We start from the raw sequence: 18,884 nt of genomic DNA on the forward strand, positions 1-18,884 counted from the left end.
AAAATTTCATTACAAAGCCTTGATGCAAAAAGAAAGAGAAAATGGATGCAGGAGGAAGGGCACAGGGTGAGCGTGCATTGCCAGCACCTCATGCAGCAGGACCATGCTGGCAGTGGGGGGTGAGTGGGGAGAGGGCAGGGGCGTCCTCAATCTGGGCACTGCAGGCATGGTGGGCCGTGCATCGCAAGCTGCTGCTGGAAAGCACACCTGCTGCCCTCAGATCTTAGCATGGAGGAGGGAAAGCTCCTATTCATTTCTCTGAGTGCTAAGACACAGAGAAGTGGTTCAGCCGTGCAGTAAGCACAGAGCAAGCAGCAGTGACAGTGACAGGAAGGTATTGGCCCTCTGGGTACCGGCCACCACCTGACTGCCATCCAGGAGCAGCCCTGCTGGAGCCTGCAGGAGACTGGTTTTAATGTGGCATATCTGCTTAACAGCTTTGCTGATCATGCTGCTGCTACATGTGCACATTTTAAATGTACTTTTAAATTTACTTTGAGGACTTCCTTTGACCTCCTGTAGCAGATGTGGGAACCCGTCAGCCTTGAGCTGCACACGGAGTACAGTGCAGCTCCTGCTGCCTGTGTCCCTCTGCTCCCATATGCAGCTTTGTGCTGCAGGCAGGGCTGCCACCATCCGCCCTGCACATTGCTGTGTAAACCAATGTCATCTGCTGTGCCCCTACAGGTCCATGAGCCATGGCAGTGCCACAGCCCTGGGCAAGCCCCTCACTCCAGCAACGCTCTGTGATCTAACATACAGATGTACTGAAATGTCTTTATGTAGAGACACATAATGTGATGCACACACACATATACATTTGTCTCCTTATCCATATTTCTGTGTATAAAGATATATACACAAAGAGCACAGTAACACTATTTGGTAGAGCAGATTACCTGCAACAAACGCTATTCTTCAACACAGTCACCACCATTAGCTCTGCATTTTCACCAGCAATGAACGAGAGCCCACATGCCACACTTGTACAAATCTGCACCAGCAGAGGTAACCACTGTCCCTGCCCACCACTTCACTCACATCCACTGGCTGGTCTCCATAATTATTCAGCAAGAGTTGATGAATGTCCGTGATGTCTTTTTTTTTAAACTTACCTGTTCCTGGGAGTTCTCCCTTGAGCTCTGCACCTGATGGAGGTGTTACTGTGGTCAGGCACTGCTTTCACTGCACCCGTGATCAGCCTTGCTGAGTCCACCTTCGGTGCCTTTAACACGAACATCTCTCATTCAGTCACCAAGGCTGCAGAATCCTTTTTCTAAAATTTAAATTATAACCCCAACAATTATGATATGAAGTTAAACTCTTATGTTGGCTTATAGCCTGAGTGTGCCACGATGCCACCAGCAAGGCACCATGCTCAGGCCTTGCAGCAAGCAGCCCCACGTGCCAATGAGGGCTGGCATGGCGCCGGCTCTGCTACCCACAGGCACAACTTTACACAAAGAAAGTAGAACATTTTTAAAAAACAACAACTCCTTTTCACTTTCTCAGTGAACGCATGTCTGTTTTATGGTGCAACAGGCCTGGATTTGCAAGGCTTCATTCTTCTGGTTTGCAGTACCAGAAACATACTACTATCTGTGCAAATAAAGCATTTTCTCCAAGAACATGCCTAATAGTTCGAGTCAGTCTACCAGATGGGTTGTAAAACACTTTGAAACAACTCCACTCGAAGGATATTGTACTCCTGGAGCTGTATGTTTGGTTTATTATAAACAGAGCTTTCTAAGTAAAAAACATAGAAATGCTGTCTACTTCTGAAGCAATTTGACATGTGGAGCTGCTCTAGATCTCTGCAGAAACAGAACTGAATTTATCACTCCCCCTAAATATCAAAGGGTCTCGAGAAGCAGCCGTATCACTTTGGGTCTTTGTAACTGGAAGGCAGTGCGGGTGACTGACAAGCCCACATACTTTTAATTTATCAGCATTCGGCAGCCTCCCTGCCGTGAGCCAGCTCCAGATCTTCCTGAGTGAGCTCCTGCTCCTCAGCAGCACTGCAGGACAGCATCCCAGTCCATAGGGTAGCAGTTCGCCCTTTTTGTCCCCAGATGTGGCCACAGGATGGTCCATGGCCCCACCGTGTCCACCCTCACTGCCAGAGGTGATGCCCACACACCAGCCCTGTCTCCTCCCCTCCCTCCCAGCTCACCCCATGGCGATGCTCGCTCCCCGGTCACGGTCCAACCCAGGACACCCAGTGACCAGACCAGCCAGCTGGCACACAGTGTGGCAGAGGCAGTGAAGCCAGGGATGTGCTCCTAGTGGCACCCACTGACAGAGGCCAGGCCTGAAGCACTGGGCCTGGCTGCGGGGCACCCGTGTCCTCAATGGCACTATGGCCACTCCATTTCAGATCCTGCCTCATCAGTCACACCTCACTGTGTGACCTTTCCATTGTAAAATGGTCCTCTGGGACTGGCTCTGTAGACAGGGCCATTGCATCTCCCTAGAAGCTGGGAGAAGCTCAAGTCAGTGAGTTTCTATACCATGGAAGAACCAGCAGTGGCTTGGGGGCTCATTTTTATCTCCAAGTCAGTGGTAACATCTCCTTCCACCATCTCACATTTGGGTTGACTTCCATATTGGCAAGGCTCAGGAGACCTGGGAAGGGCAGTGAAGCACTGGCCAACACTTACCATTTCCAGTCACTGTTTCACTCTTTTTTCAGAGCCCGAGACACTGGGATTGTCCCTGTAAAACACAATTAGTGCCTGCATTATGATTTGTTAAACATCACCCAGAAGAGAAAAGCTAAGAGGATTTTTAATCTGAATTTGTACAGGCTTTTCTGTCATTCTTTAAGCAGCTCCGTTATTATTTTTCCCATAATTTGTATAAAGTACTTAGCATTCAAAACAGAGCCTTTTTAACCTTTTGCCCAACTTAGCTTTATGTACTTTAAAAAAAGAAGAGGGCGGGGGGACTGGAGATGGAGAGGGAGAGAAACCCTTTAAGTGCCCTGGGCCTGGGTTCCTTCAGTGTGCAGGCTGTAAATGTTTTACTTTGATTTGAGATACATGACAATAAATTAGGGGACATTTATCAAAGCTGCTTTGTTGCATTGCTGACAAAAGCTGCTTTTTGCATAAATTACTGCATTATACAAATACACTTAGCAGGATCCTGTTTCTTTGATGTTAGTGGAGGAGATTTATGTCCAATGGAGTTTTTATTTATCTGCCCTGTTCACCTCAACAAGGGCAGGACATATTCCTCAATTAGTTCCATACCCCTAGAAATGACATATATATCTCACAACTAGAAACAGAGAAATTTAAACAAAACAACACAAAAAAGCAAGTGCACTTTTTCTGGCAAGTCTAAACTACCGTACGGCGTAAAAAGTAAATATTAGGCTGGCGCTCTGTCTTTGAAATCTTTGTTCTGAGATGACTTTGAAAACTATTTAAGTTAGCTAATTTTTACAAAACAATATTCCCTTTACAGAAAAGCTTTTCTAGACTTCATTAAGGGACTAAGTAAATACGAGTCCACTTCAACAAATACTTGGTATCCAAATAAGTAGGTTAAAAGAATAGATTCCCTGTGTGTAATCCTCTGTGGAACCGTATTTATGCTAAAATCTCTTTCGATGAATATCTAATAAACTAATGATGGGCACTGTAGGCTAAATGGTGAATTAAGATGGTTAAAAAGGAACTTGTCAAATGAATAAATTGGCTAAACAGTCACTTTTCTAAAATGAATACAGAATCTCTTGAACACAGTTTGGAGCACCATTCTTCTGCCACTCACCATCTCCAGCCCTCAGCTCACACGTAATTTATTTTGTCACTGGGTCACCGGTTCATGCAGCCCTACGTGGCAACGTGGAGTTGTTACTATACGATAGCCTGGAATAATTCCACAGAACTCCTTTCTGTCCCGGATTTAAAAGCAAAAAGGAAACACAAAGCAACCTGCAAAGGCTCAGCAGAGGGAGCTGAGTGGTGAGGACCACAGTGGCTTCACAGTGCTGGTCCTGGGGTTCTCTAGCAGTACCCAAGCCAATGAGCCATCTTGGTGGAAGCAAAACTCAAATTTCCCACTGCCCTTCCCATCACACACACAGTAATGCTCATTGGTCATTGATTTGTTTCTTAATCACCTCTGAGCAAGACCATGCAGAGGAGAGCATCTGAGGAGGACACGACCAGCCAGGCACAGCCCATGCTGCCAGGCTGCTGTGTGCCCTGAAGCCCAGCCCAGAGAGAGAGGGAAGGCAAGCTCCTCTGAAAATTCAGTGAACACAGGAAAACAATAAAATTACACCAAAATAGACTTTCATTATTCAGGCAGCTCTGGGGACCAGATTCCACCCAGCGCATTTCAATGATCCCAGACAATGGATTACCATCATAATTTGTTCTTAAAGTCTGTTTAATTGGCTTACTTAGCCACCTGTTCAGAAGAGTTACCAGGAAAACAGCAGTTCTGCTCCATTTCTGAGCTCCAACCGTTCATCATTCCACCTCCTTCTCTTCCAGCTGCTATAAAATACCAAGCAATGTCTAGCACAGATTTAAAAATAATCTCCTCGTTAGCCAAAATGCAACGTAACCAACCAGGAGGGAGCTGCAAAGCTGCAACAACAACATGCTGATAGGGGCATGTACTCACTGGCTGTTCCTAGTGGAACACTAGGAACATAGTATTATACATGCATGTACAGTCATGGTGTAAAAACGTAAAGCCTGATATGCATATTCAAGGCATGTAAATATCACAGAATCATAGAATGGCCTGGGTTGAAAAGAACCACAATGCTCATTCAGTTCCAACCCCCTGCTATGTGCAGGGTCACCAACCAGCAGACCAGGCTGCCCAGAGCCACATCCAGCCTGGCCTTGAATGCCTCCAGGGATGGGGCATCCACAGCCTCCTTGGGCAACCTGTTCCGCTGCCTCACCATGCTCTGGGTGAAAAACTTCCTCCTAATATCCAACCTAAACCTAAACCTCCCCTGTCTCAGTTTAAAACCATTCCCGCTTGTCCTATCACTATCCACCCTCATAGTCATTCCCCCTCCTGTTTATGTGCTCCTTTCAAATATTGGAAGGCCACAAAGCACCCTTCCAGCTTAATTCTATGAATCACTTTCACATTAAGACAAACCATAAAAACAGAGGAAATCCAGCCGAGGCCTTTGAAAATGCTGTGGGTTACTGTGACAAACAAGAGTGAAGGGAGGCAGGGGCACGAAGTCGCACTGAGCACTGAGTGCCATGCTCACCATGCACTGCAGCCGCAGGGCTGCACCAGCTCGCATCCCGCTCACAGCAAGCAAACGCTCCTGGCAGGGGCGAGCAAACACTGCCTCTGCTCACTGCTGGGAGCACAACGGCTGCGTAATCTAAACAGACAGCAGCATGTAAAAATGTAAATATTTGCTATTGGTTAATACAGTCCTAAGTTACTGCTGGAGCCAGCTGCTTTGGTTTTTGTGCACAGGGACGTCTATGTGCAACCCGCTCCTCGTGGATTTCAGTAGAGAAATATTTTTAAGAAGCCATTATCTAAACTGCTGATGTAATAAGGCGCTGGTATATGAAATACACTTAATAACTCAACTTTAGTTATTTATTGTGAACGAGGGTGCATTCTCCTTGATTCCATTTCCCAGCGAAATATAAGTGGAGCTTTCATCATGAGTGCTTGAATTTATGGCAAGCAGACCAAGTGACATTAAGAAAGCCACACAATCCCTTCATTCAGGCTTTAATAAGGAAGCCAAGGAAAAATTATCCAAGCTGGTTTGCGGGTGACAGCACAAGAACTTTTTGGAGTCAGAAAGTTAGCACGGAGGCTCCCTGTCAGCCCATTAAAAAGCAAGGTTGGCATTCCCCGATATTGGAACCATGTGTGCAGAGGAATTTTTCTTCTGGTAAGACATTCCAAATATTGTCCCAGAGCCAAACACTTCGGTGTTAGACTAATTTAAGCAGTATGTTGGAATCAGCTCTCAGGACTTTGATCATATGGAGATCGTTTGTTACAAATTGAACTAACCCAGTCTCTATTTCTGGTGGATCAGAACTATGGATTTGTTGAATTAAATGCCTCATTTAATGCAGTTTGCACATGAAAAGAAAGCTGCACTCAGGAATCTGATAGTGAATTTTTCACCTAACCAACAGGTCTACTTTTTTATTACTTTTAAACCTAATCCATACTCAGTCCACACTGTTCTTAATAAGCCTGAGGCTGTTTAGAGTGAAGGTTTAAATCAGCTCATATGTTATGGGGGGAAAGCATCACTGAATTATCAAACCGTGTAATAAGGAACACATTTGAATCCAATTCAAGAAATAATTTTATGAAGAAAAATAAATTAGTCCTTGGTTGTTATTTACCATCCAAATAGCGCAGTGCTCTTTCATGACAACAGTGGAGGGAAAGCTGAAAAATGATTTTGCAGACATAGGATTTGTTTTCCTGCTTCTCACCGCTGTCCCCGTTTCTGCAGCTGAGCTATTGTGAGGGTTAAAAGTGCACAAAATAAAGCATTTCCACATATGGCTGCACTTTCTTTCCATTTCTTGAAGTTATAATGTCTTTAACTGTTGATAATGATATTATAAACTGTCATTTAGTGAATTCTGAGTATATTAAATACATGAAACAAAGATGTGAGATTCCAGCTGGACCTTGATCAGAAAAGCCGAAATGTGACTCACAAGGACTGCAGATAGTGACGTGCAGGGCTCACAAGGGAGGCTGTGAACAGGTAGCTGCTATCACAAGGGAATAAAACAAAAGAAAAGTGGGATGAAACACAAAAATGGATTCTCAGATGGCTGAGTACTTTGCAGGAGAGCTGTGCATGCAGTCATTGGTGCACTGCTACTCACTGGGCTGAGAAGTCAAGTGTGTCATTGTTCTCTGCCTCGAGGAATTCACGATTTATACTGTTTTCAACAGGTTTTCATACTGAGTCCCATGCAATGTAACAGCAGGACTCTGTTAGGTCCCAGGAAACCTCCTTTCCTGAGCGAAGAAGAAAAACCCGGGTACGTGGAGGGGATTTCTGGAGCCTGCCTTACTTTTGTGCTGGTGAAGCAGAGCAAAGCCATTCTCTGGCACAAACAGCCTGTGTTCACTCAGCTCTTGGTTACAGGCGCATCTGGCCACTGCAGCTGGAAGCGGGACAAAGCTTGGGAAAAGGATGAAAGAAATCATGAACTCATTGTCAGCCCAGAACAAGACTCTCCCAAATAATCAGGACCTTTGTTGGGTCTTAGGTACAGGAGAAGAAAACAGTGACATGCAAGCAGAACGGCCATACCCTGAGCCCGACCAGGGCATGTTCAGCCCCCAGCCCCCGGGGCACCATTTCCACCAGGGCAACACAGGGCCCAGGCCAACCATCCTGAGACCATACTGGCCTCCATGGAGCCACTGAACCTACATCTCTTCTGTAGGTTCTGCCAGCACTGAGGCTGCCACAGCCAATGCGGGACACAAGAAAGCAACAGAGAAGCAGCAGGAAAGTGTGTCTTGAGTCCCAAATCCACACCTGGGTGAAGGATCTCCCTTGAGTTGTCCCTCCCCACTCATTACACAAAGGGAGCAGAGTTCATTCCTCATAAAGAGAAGGGAAACTGTACCTCTAAATAAATAATAATAATAAAAACGATAAAAAACAGTTATAAAGCAGATACTGATTTATACACACACACACACACACATATATATTTTATTGGCAAATAAAGAAAGATCAGATCTTTAATGAAATCAGGATGGGTTTGGGACGTGAACTTGAGCTGAACTCCCCAGATTTTCATGGAACTTCAATTAAAAGAGTTTCAGAGGAGTTGTTGAAAGCCAAGCACTTGCCATCGAAAGCTTAATTTAAAATGAGGAGCGTTTTTACACCACATTTCCCAGTGAGATTCCACCCCTGATCCTAATTATGTATTTTTTCTTGATAAGTTTTCTTGCTTTACTGATCAGCAGTGTAGCAATGTATATGGATTCAGTTCCCAGCATACATAGTAGTTATACTGATAGCAGAGCCCATCGATATTCAGCAGAAAATTAACCTGCTCTTTCCACTGTGAAACCAGTGGTGAAACTTCAGTCAACTCCTGTTATCGTGAGCAATAGGTAAGGATTTAGAAGTCTGATAAATGCTAAGGCCAGCAAAAAAAAGAAAGTCTTTTTGGGGAGAGGAGTTAAATCTGGTCTCAGACAGCAGAACAGCACAAAATAAGATAAAATAGAGATAGTGGTTTAATCTAAGCTGCCTGTTCTCATACAATCTTAGTTATATGAGGCCGATACAAAGCCTCACTGTAGGGCCCTTCTGAATGCCAGAAAAGTCAGGCAACTCGGTTCTGGAGCACTGCTTTGAGACATCAGCTCTGCTTTGTTGGATGTGCCACAGTTCAACCTGAGAATCACTCTCCAGGGATGGGAAGGGAAGAGGAACTGTGGCTGAAATGAGACAGCAGAGCCTAAAGCATCAGTGGCCCAAAAGCACTAATGGAAACGATCTTGTTGTAAGCAGGTACTGGGAAAAATTTACTTGGAAACCATTTAAATAAATACTTTACAGAACATCGTGGAATAGGAGAGATTTTGAAATAGATTTAACCAACAATGGATAGAAGTGCGTCTAAATTAACGAAATTCAGTGCTGTGTCACAGACACAGCTACAGAGGCATACCTGGTATGCTGAGGGCTCAGACCTCTCCCTCTGCCCAGATCACTGCAATGCATTGAACAGCTGCATGCCCACAAGCTATAACAGAGCTGGAGGGTAAGGAGCAGGTACCCTACTTCCAAGGTTGAGCATGCAAGTGGCAACAAGAAGAAGACTAAAAGGTTTCCAATTAAAACATCAATTTCCCTTATTTCTTCTATTTGTATTTTACCCTGATTGTTTCTCCTGCAGTCCAAAGACTGCAGAGACTCCTTATTTACCCCACAGGGTTGGTCCTGCCCTGCAAAAACCCCACAGTGTGGGGAGATGGGGCAGCCAGCTGCTCCCAGACCCACTCTGTGTGACTTAGGAGCAGTGAAGCTGAGGCCTCCTGGTGCTGTTCAAACCCCAGCAACCTTGGAGAGCAACATGGCAGCAGCCTCGCCACTCCATCAGCTCTGTTCAGTGGGTACCAGAGGCCCAAGCACTGGGACGTGCCGCTGAACCATGTGCTTGGAGCAGTGTTAGCACCCAGCCACAGAGCTGGGGAGGGTTCAGGGAAGCAGGCTTGCGAGCTGCTATCTCCTTGGGCCCGCTGCTCCCAAAATGCCCAGGATTTCAGACAACAAGAACCTTCCAGAAGATGCATGCATCCTGCTACTAGGCAATAAGAGAAATATCAAAGCAGACTTTTCTCTCTGCTCACACACTCCACTCGCAGTTTCCCATTTTACAGAGACCAACGCTATTTAAAACTCCAGATCCAGTAAATCTTTTGTTTTTTGTTAAATAACAAAGAAAATGGTTCCTCGCAGTTTTATGGGAAGCCATCAATCTTTCCCAAAGCGACTTACAGTACTGAAGAAAATAAACACTGCTGCGTATGTAAAGCAGAGCAGAAAGGCTGCAGTCATGGGCAAAGCACTGCTTTCTGTAGCAGCAGAAACATATTAAAGACAAATGTACTCCACTGAAAGTGACATAAATAAGTGGATTTCCCATCTGAAACATTGTTTTTAGCAAGAGAAGCTTTTAATCCCCTTAAGTTCATTTCTAATCTGTCTTGGAAGTGCTTGTCTAAAGAATATTACATTGATATAAAGGATTTAATTTATTAAAACTAAACAGCAGCCAGCATACTACTAAGGAATATCTTGTACGCAGTACTCTCCCAAATGAATAAAGCTGCTACAGGTAGAAAAAAAATGCACACACACTTTGGCACAGCATTCATTAAAATTTCACACATTATGTTCCTGCGCTTTCCTGCTCGGTGTGCTTTTCCCAATAAAGCAAACACTTTAGAATTCATAATACCTCTTTATCCCATGTGCACAAGTGACCTCTTCTCCTTTATGCACCCAGCAAATGAGCAAGTACAAAAGGGAATAGAGTAAGCAGAAAACTAAACATGCCCTCTCCTACCCAAGAGCATAAAGGGAAGGAGAGCAGAGGTTCTCTGCAGGGTTCAGCGCAGCCCCTACCAGGATGCCAGTGCTCTCGCTACCCATCAGTTTTGGCTGGTGCACACTGTGTAGACAGCATCAATTATGCAGTTCATCAGTCAATTAATTTTATGGGATCTTTCTTAAAGTAGCGGTTGAGGGAAACAAAAGCTGCCTTCAAACTACATTAAAATCACTCGTTAGCCACAAATCTGGCAGACTATTTAATAAGCCGCAAGAAGCCAACCACCAAATGACAAAATGGCCTTCTTGTCTTTTCCTGAACACGTGGAAATTTCTCCATGTTCCCAAAGCCCAACTGGAGGCATCTCCATGGCCTCCCCGGCAGGGCTCAGTACACCCCAACTGGGGAAATGACATTACAGAATTTTTGTGAACATGAATAACCAACTGTCTAAAGGAAGTTTTCGTCCATGAGGAACAACGTACACATTCAAAATATGCTGTTATATACACAGCACCTTTCCCGAGCTGTACAGCTCAATACAGTATAGATTTTCATGGTTTTGTTCCTGTGTCTTGCCAAAAGATATTTATGGAGAAAATTCTACACCCCTATGGCACAGCACATGCACTGCGCCATATTGTACCTTACACCCACTGATTTTTTTCTGAAGTCACAATGGAAGTGAAGAACACTTATGCAAATCAGATCAGCATTTGGACAATAATTATTGCCCTGGGTCTTAAGTAAAATTATACATTACATAGTTTGCATTCATTTAAAATAGCCAGCAGCCACATCACCTCCATTTTGAGCCTCACATAGCTGAAGTCATACAGGGTCAGGACTGGCCAGTGCTGGAAGGTCCCAAAGAGGCATGTGGAGGCATTATTCAGGGATTAAGGTTTTAAACCTGCAGAGAAAAGTATTCATGGGGAGACAGGATAGTACCAGGTGTTTTTTCACAAGCCAGTGAAACAAGGGTGTTGGTGCTGACTAAACACCACCTAGCCAGTCTGACCAAAAAGAAGAGCCAACACTGATGCTAGTTCTTGCTCTACTAGACTATGCCAAAATACAGACTCCTCGCACTGCCACACACACCACTGCTACAGCCCCAGCATTATCAGCACATGCTGAAGTGAGACCTTCCTGAGTTCTCAGAGAACAATGTCCATGAACCTGAGTCTTCTTCCAGAGAGACATCTTTGCAATGATCTGTGTCCTTGTACACACAGCAGTACGGTTTCCAAGGGTTCATCTGTGTCCTGACCAAATTCTACCCACTGAAAAGGTCTGTGGCTATTTTCAAATCGTTCTACATTACCTGGGTTGGATTTCACAGGTAATGATCTTCCCAGGGGTGTTATATAAGTGCACAGTTTAACAAAATAAACAAGGGTAATAGCAAAAAAAAAAAAACCCTCTCTTGTAGGAAAAAAATAATTACCACAGACAGTACAGGTTTCTGTCTAGTAGGAAATCCCTTTTCTTTCCTGTGTTCTTCCCACCATTTCAGGCAGTGCTGCAGCACAGTCAAGCGGTATCTACTGACATTTTTATTTTGGGTAAAAGCCCATGAAAATATTAAAGCATGAACAAGTCATCAAGTCAGTTTATGAATCAATATACAGATTTCCTTCATGCCCATAGCTGATTTCCATAACCATGAGCGTGCTGAAATCCTGTCTAGATGCCAAATCAATTTTTCTTATATATGAACATCACAGCTACTTGAGAAAGGGAATCTGTGCCAAAAACCTCACGCTCTTAACTAATTATTTCTGTGACTCCCCTCTTGCAAAGCACAATGACTGCCACATAAATACACACGGTGCTTATTAGGAACAGGCACTCTTCCCACAGGTTCAGATGGAGTGCAGCACCATCCCCAACAAGCTCGTCTGCCCAAACCGTGCAACCAGCCCTTGTCGCAAGGAATAGTTCTGCTTTTCCCAGGACTTACTTGCTCTGAAATCCTCGAGCTCTCCTTGTCTCATGCAGCACATGGGTGAATTCATCACGGTGTCCTTCTCTCACCCAGTCCGGAGCCGCTGTCAGTGGCAGTGATGTGAGAACAATGTTTCATGTAAATAATTTCCAAGTGGAGGTACTTGTTATTAATGCAGACAGTTCTGAAAGTAAAAGCAAACAGCATTTGGCAGCAAGAACTATTAATGAGAGCATCATTAGGGAATTCAGTCTGCAAACCACAAGGCGATTTGCAGGGCATCTTCTCACCAGGCGTCTCTGAGCAGATGTTGGACAAGCACCAGTGAAGCAGAGTAGGCGAAAAACGGGGTTAAAATACTGAAATAATGCAGATGACAAAGGAGAGGGAGACAAGAGGCTGTCAGGACGGTGGGGCCAGCTGTGGAGTGGTATTGGCAGAAAGAAAGTATTCTGGTGCAACCAACCACAGCAAAGTTGGGATGGCAGTGGGAATGGGTGACAGTTGGGTACTGGGTCCAGCCTGGGGCCACTGTTGGGCTCTATGGGCTTCAGACATCAGCACACCTCTGCCTGTGTGAGTGCCTCTGCACATGTGTGTGCTTCTGCATATGTGTCAGGCACAAGGAGCAGCACTTGGGTGAGCTCTTCAAGGCCACCTCTGCATCAGTAAGTGTTGTTTTATGTAGCATGATGTAATTGACTGACCAGTGACTACTGTGGGGTGCCCTAGATACTTCTGCTTTGATATTTCCCTGTATTTTGACAGTTTCAGCCATTTGGAAAAAAAAAATTATAAACAGAGAATAGTAAATATTAAGGTAGATAGTATAATAAAATTAGAACAGGGAAATAATAAACACTGCTATTTTACAAACTGCTCAAAGCCTTAGAACAACAGAGGTAAAAGGCCTGGGAGTGCAGAAGCAAAGCTCATCTCAGCAGGCCCTACGGGTGCCTGCAAACAGCTAGCTAAATAGCCCCATCCATAGCAGGAGGTTTTTGAATGGAAAAGGGATTCTGCTAAAAAAATAATGCTCCTCTCTTCCAAAGCATCTTCTGTTGTTGAAAAACAACACAAGCACGGTGTCTACGTCAATAGACACTGTTGTTAAGCACACTGTCAGCTCTGCAGCCCTGCTACCGAAAGGCCGGGCATCCAGCTCCCCTTCCTGTTCTATTTCATTTGAGAAAGAACAGATTTTCATTACTTCCAGAAGTAGCAAGGACAAGAAAATGAAACATCCTACACAAATCACTGTGTACTGAAGTTACAAACTAAATGTATTATGCAAAAATCCAAAGAGGATGCTGATAACACACTATCTGCAACTCTTAGAGAAAACCAATTCCTTTGTTAGCAAGACGTGGGGAGCATCATGCAGTTGTTTTCACCCATGCATGTGACAGAAAGGGATGTCACCAAGGGGAGGCTGGCACCAGGAGGGGCATTCGCTGCCTGAGCCTGGGCCACAGCTCAAGCATTCTACCTCTGTCCCCTAGTTCACATAACAGAGCCCATGAACTCTGGCACCGCAGCTTTGCCTCTCTAGCAGCAGAGCTGGGTACAGCAAGCAAAAAGTCATGACAACTGCTACCCAAACAAGCAGGAGGAGAAAGGGAGCTATTACAGAGCACTTGAGCTCCCACGTTTATTTTCAGTCATTTCCAATGTGTGTGCTGCTTTGCTCTCCCAGCAAGCAAGGACACTGTTGTGCTCTCATCGAACAACGCCCTAACATTGAGCCGAGGCCCTGGATGAAATGTGTGCTCATTAATCCTGTCCCCATAATTACAGATCATGGGAGAAAAGAGCGGAGCCCGCCCCAGTGGAACTGCCACACTCATAAGGACACAGAAAAAATGTGTGTAACAGCAGACCATACAAGTATTTCTAATTCAACTAAGCCATAAGGTGTTTTTTTTCCCCAGTAGTATCCATTGGCTTTCACCAGCAATGAAGGCACGGTATAAATCCAGTATTTGGTCAGTAAGGTTAGAATTCTAACAAACACAGATGAAAGCAGTGTATTTATTAAAAATAAAGCTAATTAGTCTTTACTTCATTAGCAAAACCAGATTTTACTTCAGCAGAAGGACTGAGCTTGGCTCCAGCACAGGAGTGAAGAGATGGCGGAACCCTGGGCCTTTGGTTGCCCTTCATTACAGCCTGCACAAGATGAACAGCCCACTGATTTTCAGCTGAGGACAGGAGGTGCTGCCAAAGGAGAACTACCATCCAGGAGAGCAACCAACAACCAACCTCCAGTTTCTTAAGGTGTCTACAGCAAAGAGCAAAAGGAATCTTTCCCAACACCTGGGTGATCGCTGGGTGCAGCTGGGGGTGTGAGAGCACTCCAAGGCTGCAGCTCCAAAGGCTTCGCTCTGCAGGAATTGATACCAGATGACTCCGCCATACAAATCTGGTACAGATCCCACCATGGACATGTGACTGCTTCCACCAAATTAGGTACAGCACATGATGCACAGCCTGTGCCAGTTTCGGAGGGATGTTGAAAGACAGACAATGAGGATGAATAGTCTTAAAGACAGAGCAGAGCAGTCAGCCACCATCTAGTCAATCAGCGATCTCTGAGGACTTAACCCGTGCAAAATGGGGAGCAAGCTTAGAACTGCAATGTTAGGATATACCGGACCAGAGCCCTGCATTGGGGGGCCATAATCTTTTCCCTTTGGTAGCTGGAAACTCAAAGCCAGAGGAGCCAGTGCCTCATCTGCCCAAGACAGCAGATGATGTCGACAAGTCTGACCTTCTCATGGTGTAGAAAACAGTTACAAAACTTACACTACCCTGCCTGCTCCACCTCTGGGACTCCAACTTCCAAAATGCTGAAGAAAACCAAAACAATCAAGAAAAAAAACAGCACTGAAAAAGCCCAGCAAACAGACCCCAAAGTCAAACCTGCTGGTTCATTCTAGGCTATTTTTCATCCCACTTATCACTGCCACCAACGTTTTGCTTAGTCTTGAAGAAAACGTTGTCATTCCACAGTCAGATGTTTTTACATTTACATCCATCATCGCCTGATATATCCTGACCTTAGTTAAATCTTATGTTTTCTAAATTGTACTTTTATGTTGAGCAAGCCCTGAGGCTATGCTCTTAAAAGTTTACATTGAAAAATCATTTATAATTGGTTTGTTTGAGTTATGCCTGTTGCAAAGCTATCAGAAAGGGCAGTATTAATTAGCAATGGCTTACATATAGTCTAGACAATAAAAAAGTAAATCATTTTATCCTTTTAAAAAGCTTTTAGTATTTTACCAGTTACAACAAATGATGTTGAATATATTAAAAGAAAAAAAAAATCACAGGATGGCTTACAACAAATCTGCCTCATCTTATTAATTTATTTTTGCTTGAAATATTTTCATGATAAACACACATTGCTCAAATAAAAATATGCTTATTATGAAATTGAGACAGTCAACAAAAAATAATCTTAATTAATTCCATTTGCTGTGCTTAGTTAGAGAATGAAACAATAAATTTTGGTTTATTGCATAACATCCTGCGTTTCACTATGAAAGATTTGTTTTCATTTCAGGTAAGTAATGATGACAATTGCACAGAATTTAAACCCTGTGCACACCAAAAATCTTTCCCAAAACCATTATCTTGGCCAAATTAAGGGGGCAGTTCATCTGGTACCATACTGCAGGATGGAGCCCTTCCTTCCAAACATCCTCCCTAAACATCTGACAGGACTTTGCTAAGTCTTATTAAACGTGAATTAACTGATCACTGGAGTTGATTTTATTTATTAATGACATCAATGTAAAGAGGCATCGGAGTTTTGGATCATGACACTTTACAACAGATGATGTCATTTTAGTTCATAATTGGTGGTGACAAAGCCACAAAACAGTAATAGCGTCTGGTTAATGCCAAGAAAAATACAATAGCAGTCAAAGAATTTATCTTACATCTACTTTCATTTGGAAACAGATTGCTTTGTCATCCTTGAGGAGACTGACAATAGATCACAATTTCTGTATCAGTTTGGATCATAACTTTCTTTCCAACCAGGACCACATATGTTGCAGTTTATCCTTCTGTCACCTGATATCAGTAGGGTCAGCTTGGCGGGGGGCGAGGAGGAAGGGCTGACAATACAGAAACGACTGCAAGCAAAAGGCATTCTTCAGACAGGGCTGATTCTGATCTCAGAGCAACCAAAGATCAGCGTGTATTTAAACAGATAGGGTTACTTTAAATAAATGTACAGTAGCAAAAATTCCAGGAAACCCTAAGGCAAACTGGAAAAAATAATCTGCTCTATTTCTTTGTAGAGCTTTCCTATTTTGTACTGGAAGTATTTCTTCCCAATGTGCAGAAGAGTTGAAATGAGGGCAGGAGGATGGCAAACCCCACGGCTTCACCATGCCCGAAGACAACATGAGCTCAAGAAAAATTCACTTCTTTCATCTCTCCCATTTTTCACTGACAAATGCAACAAATTGTAGGCAAACAAGGACCAGAAATACAAAGGCCCATCCTTCAGCTGTTTCTTGATCCCTTTTTTATTCTCACCTACCATCTTCTGTTCTTTTTTTACAGCCCTATCCTTTCCCAACAGCTGCAGGCACACATTTTTGAAATAAATGAAGCTGATTGAGATCTTGCTGACACTGGCAAAATACGAATTCATGTCATGGAAGCCAGAGGAACTGTATCAGTATCAAACTGGTGCGAGAGCAAAAGTAGAATCAGGCCCAGTGGTATAAAGCTATGGAAACATATACATCTCAGCCTCACAGCAGTCGAACATTAACGAGGTGCCACTGGCTTTGGTGGAACTGTGCATGACACAGAAGCAATAGGCAATGCCAAGGGTGCATGTGTTGTTTGGCACAGCCTCTGCGCTGCCTGGGAACGCCACTCCCTGCCCACAAGGTCCAGACCGTCTCCTGTGCTCCACCAAGGCTGCTCCTCCCCACACGCCGGGCACAGAGCTCCCGCTTGGCTTCAGGGCAGCGCTGAGGTTCCTTCCATCTTTCTTTCCTTTCATCCTTCCGTCCTTCCGTCCATCCCCACTTCCATCTTTCCAACCTTCCATCCCTCCCCTCCTTCCATCCCCACACTCTCTCACACTTCCTCACTCAGCACATTTTCCCATGAGTCACCGCTCTGAGTGCCAATTTGTGCCCAGCCTCGCTGCCAGGCTAAAGAGCAATCACCACGGGCAGAGGGAGAGAAATATTTTACAGATTTGTAATTCATTACAGCACTGGACATGTTCCAATGTGAGTCTACTGGAGGGTAGGAAAGAAGGGAGACATGTTCAGACTGTGGTCTAAAGAAGCACACCTGTAGAATTTGGGAGCATTTCTACTCATTAAAACTAGGTGTCTGGCCTGTGCCAAGAGACTCAAACACATAAATCCACAGTAATACCCCCTTGCCTGCATGATTCAGCTTTGTGTCATTTCAAGTTTGAACTGTGGATTTTAAGAGGGTCATTTCAACCATGCCCTAGTAGACAAACACTCATGAAACAAAAAAATTCCAGCATACTACAAACAAAAAATTACCTTAGATCTTCTCGGGCATGATACTTAAAGGACTTCTATGCATGTGAAGAAAAACACTTCAAGGATCCTTCTATTATAATCATAGTCACACATTTACCTGGTCAGAGAAAAGAGTTCTTGACTTTTCTCTTTTAGAAAACTTGTAAAATATCATTTACAAGACTTCAGAGTCCTTGGTCAAGATCCAGAAACCAGTACATAGCATTGTATTAGTCAGAAACCAAAAGTTTAAGCAGAATTCAGTAAAACTGTGTCCTGTAAAAGAAATGATGACCATCTAGTAGGACCAGACAGGCACAGCATCAGCCTCCAGCTGCCAGACTACATAACAGTTAACAAAAGTCTTGATGATATACTTTTTTTTTCTTATTATTTTTAAAATTAACAAAAAGCTTTAGATTCCTCCTTTGTTTACAAGAAGAGGCAATTCGTGCACGACACATTCACAAAATGATTCAAAATTATCCCATATACTAATTTTCCTTCTAATACTTTATCTGCTGCTACGAAACTACCCCTCCAGTTCTACCAGGAGGTTTCCAATGGGATGTGCTTTTCAATTTGTTCACAGTTATCCAGTGAACTGTAGGACTTATCACCAGTAATTATACTCAGCAGTGAATGCGCTTTCAGAATAATAGCCAAGTTTGTATCCTAAAAGATAGAAAGGTTGAGGCTAAAGGAAGGGAAAAGAAAAAGCTTGAATTGAAAAGTAGATTCTCTTGCCTTGCCCAGGCTGTAGTGAAATGCACAGAGAATGGAAATAAGTCTCCCAGGAATATGTCAAACCAAGCAACATAAATGCAGTCTGAATGCACAAAGAGACAGTAGCAGTGCTGCTAACCTCCAATAGTCACAAGTCAGAAATGATGCCCTAGAAAACCAGGATATGTTAAAGCTCAATAAATGTAAGGGTTCTTTTCATTTGTTTGTGAAGTTTATATTTGAAATTCATGTGTATAACCTTTTTTTGTATCCCCGCTGAAGCCCCAAAACTTTAAGCAATAGCTAAGCTCCCCATACAACTCCAGGACTGGAGAGTTCAGAGAAAACATCAAGCACTGAGAGCCTGAATTAGCAAACAGGACACATCTGGGAGACAAAACCAAAAAGGACGTGAGACCCATGCCAGCACAGCTGGGAGGAGCCCACAGCCCTGCAGGAAGAACCCAGCAAGATGGATCGCCAGCCCAAAGCCAGCTGAGTGCACTTCTTCTGTCCCACAAAACCTGAGCAAGTTTCTCCTGCGTTAACAGAGGGAAGTAACTACTTTCTGCTTGAAGGAGGTCATTTCTGACG

The 18,884-nt window shown here is 43.9% G+C and overlaps 1 long non-coding RNA gene across 1 annotated transcript; it reads right to left on the minus strand.

Moving 5' to 3' along the window:
* Positions 1-1,096: 1,096 nt before the first annotated feature.
* On the minus strand, positions 1,097-12,719 carry LOC104912961. The gene is made up of 3 exons (XR_004161186.1): positions 12,046-12,719; positions 2,661-2,715; positions 1,097-1,276 (listed from the first exon to the last, which is right to left on the minus strand). It is a non-coding gene; the product is annotated as an uncharacterized LOC104912961 (long non-coding RNA).
* Positions 12,720-18,884: the final 6,165 nt, after the last annotated feature.

The sequence above is a fragment of the Meleagris gallopavo genome, chromosome 13 (assembly GCF_000146605.3).
Source record: "Meleagris gallopavo isolate NT-WF06-2002-E0010 breed Aviagen turkey brand Nicholas breeding stock chromosome 13, Turkey_5.1, whole genome shotgun sequence".
Taxonomy (NCBI): Eukaryota; Metazoa; Chordata; class Aves; order Galliformes; family Phasianidae; genus Meleagris; species Meleagris gallopavo.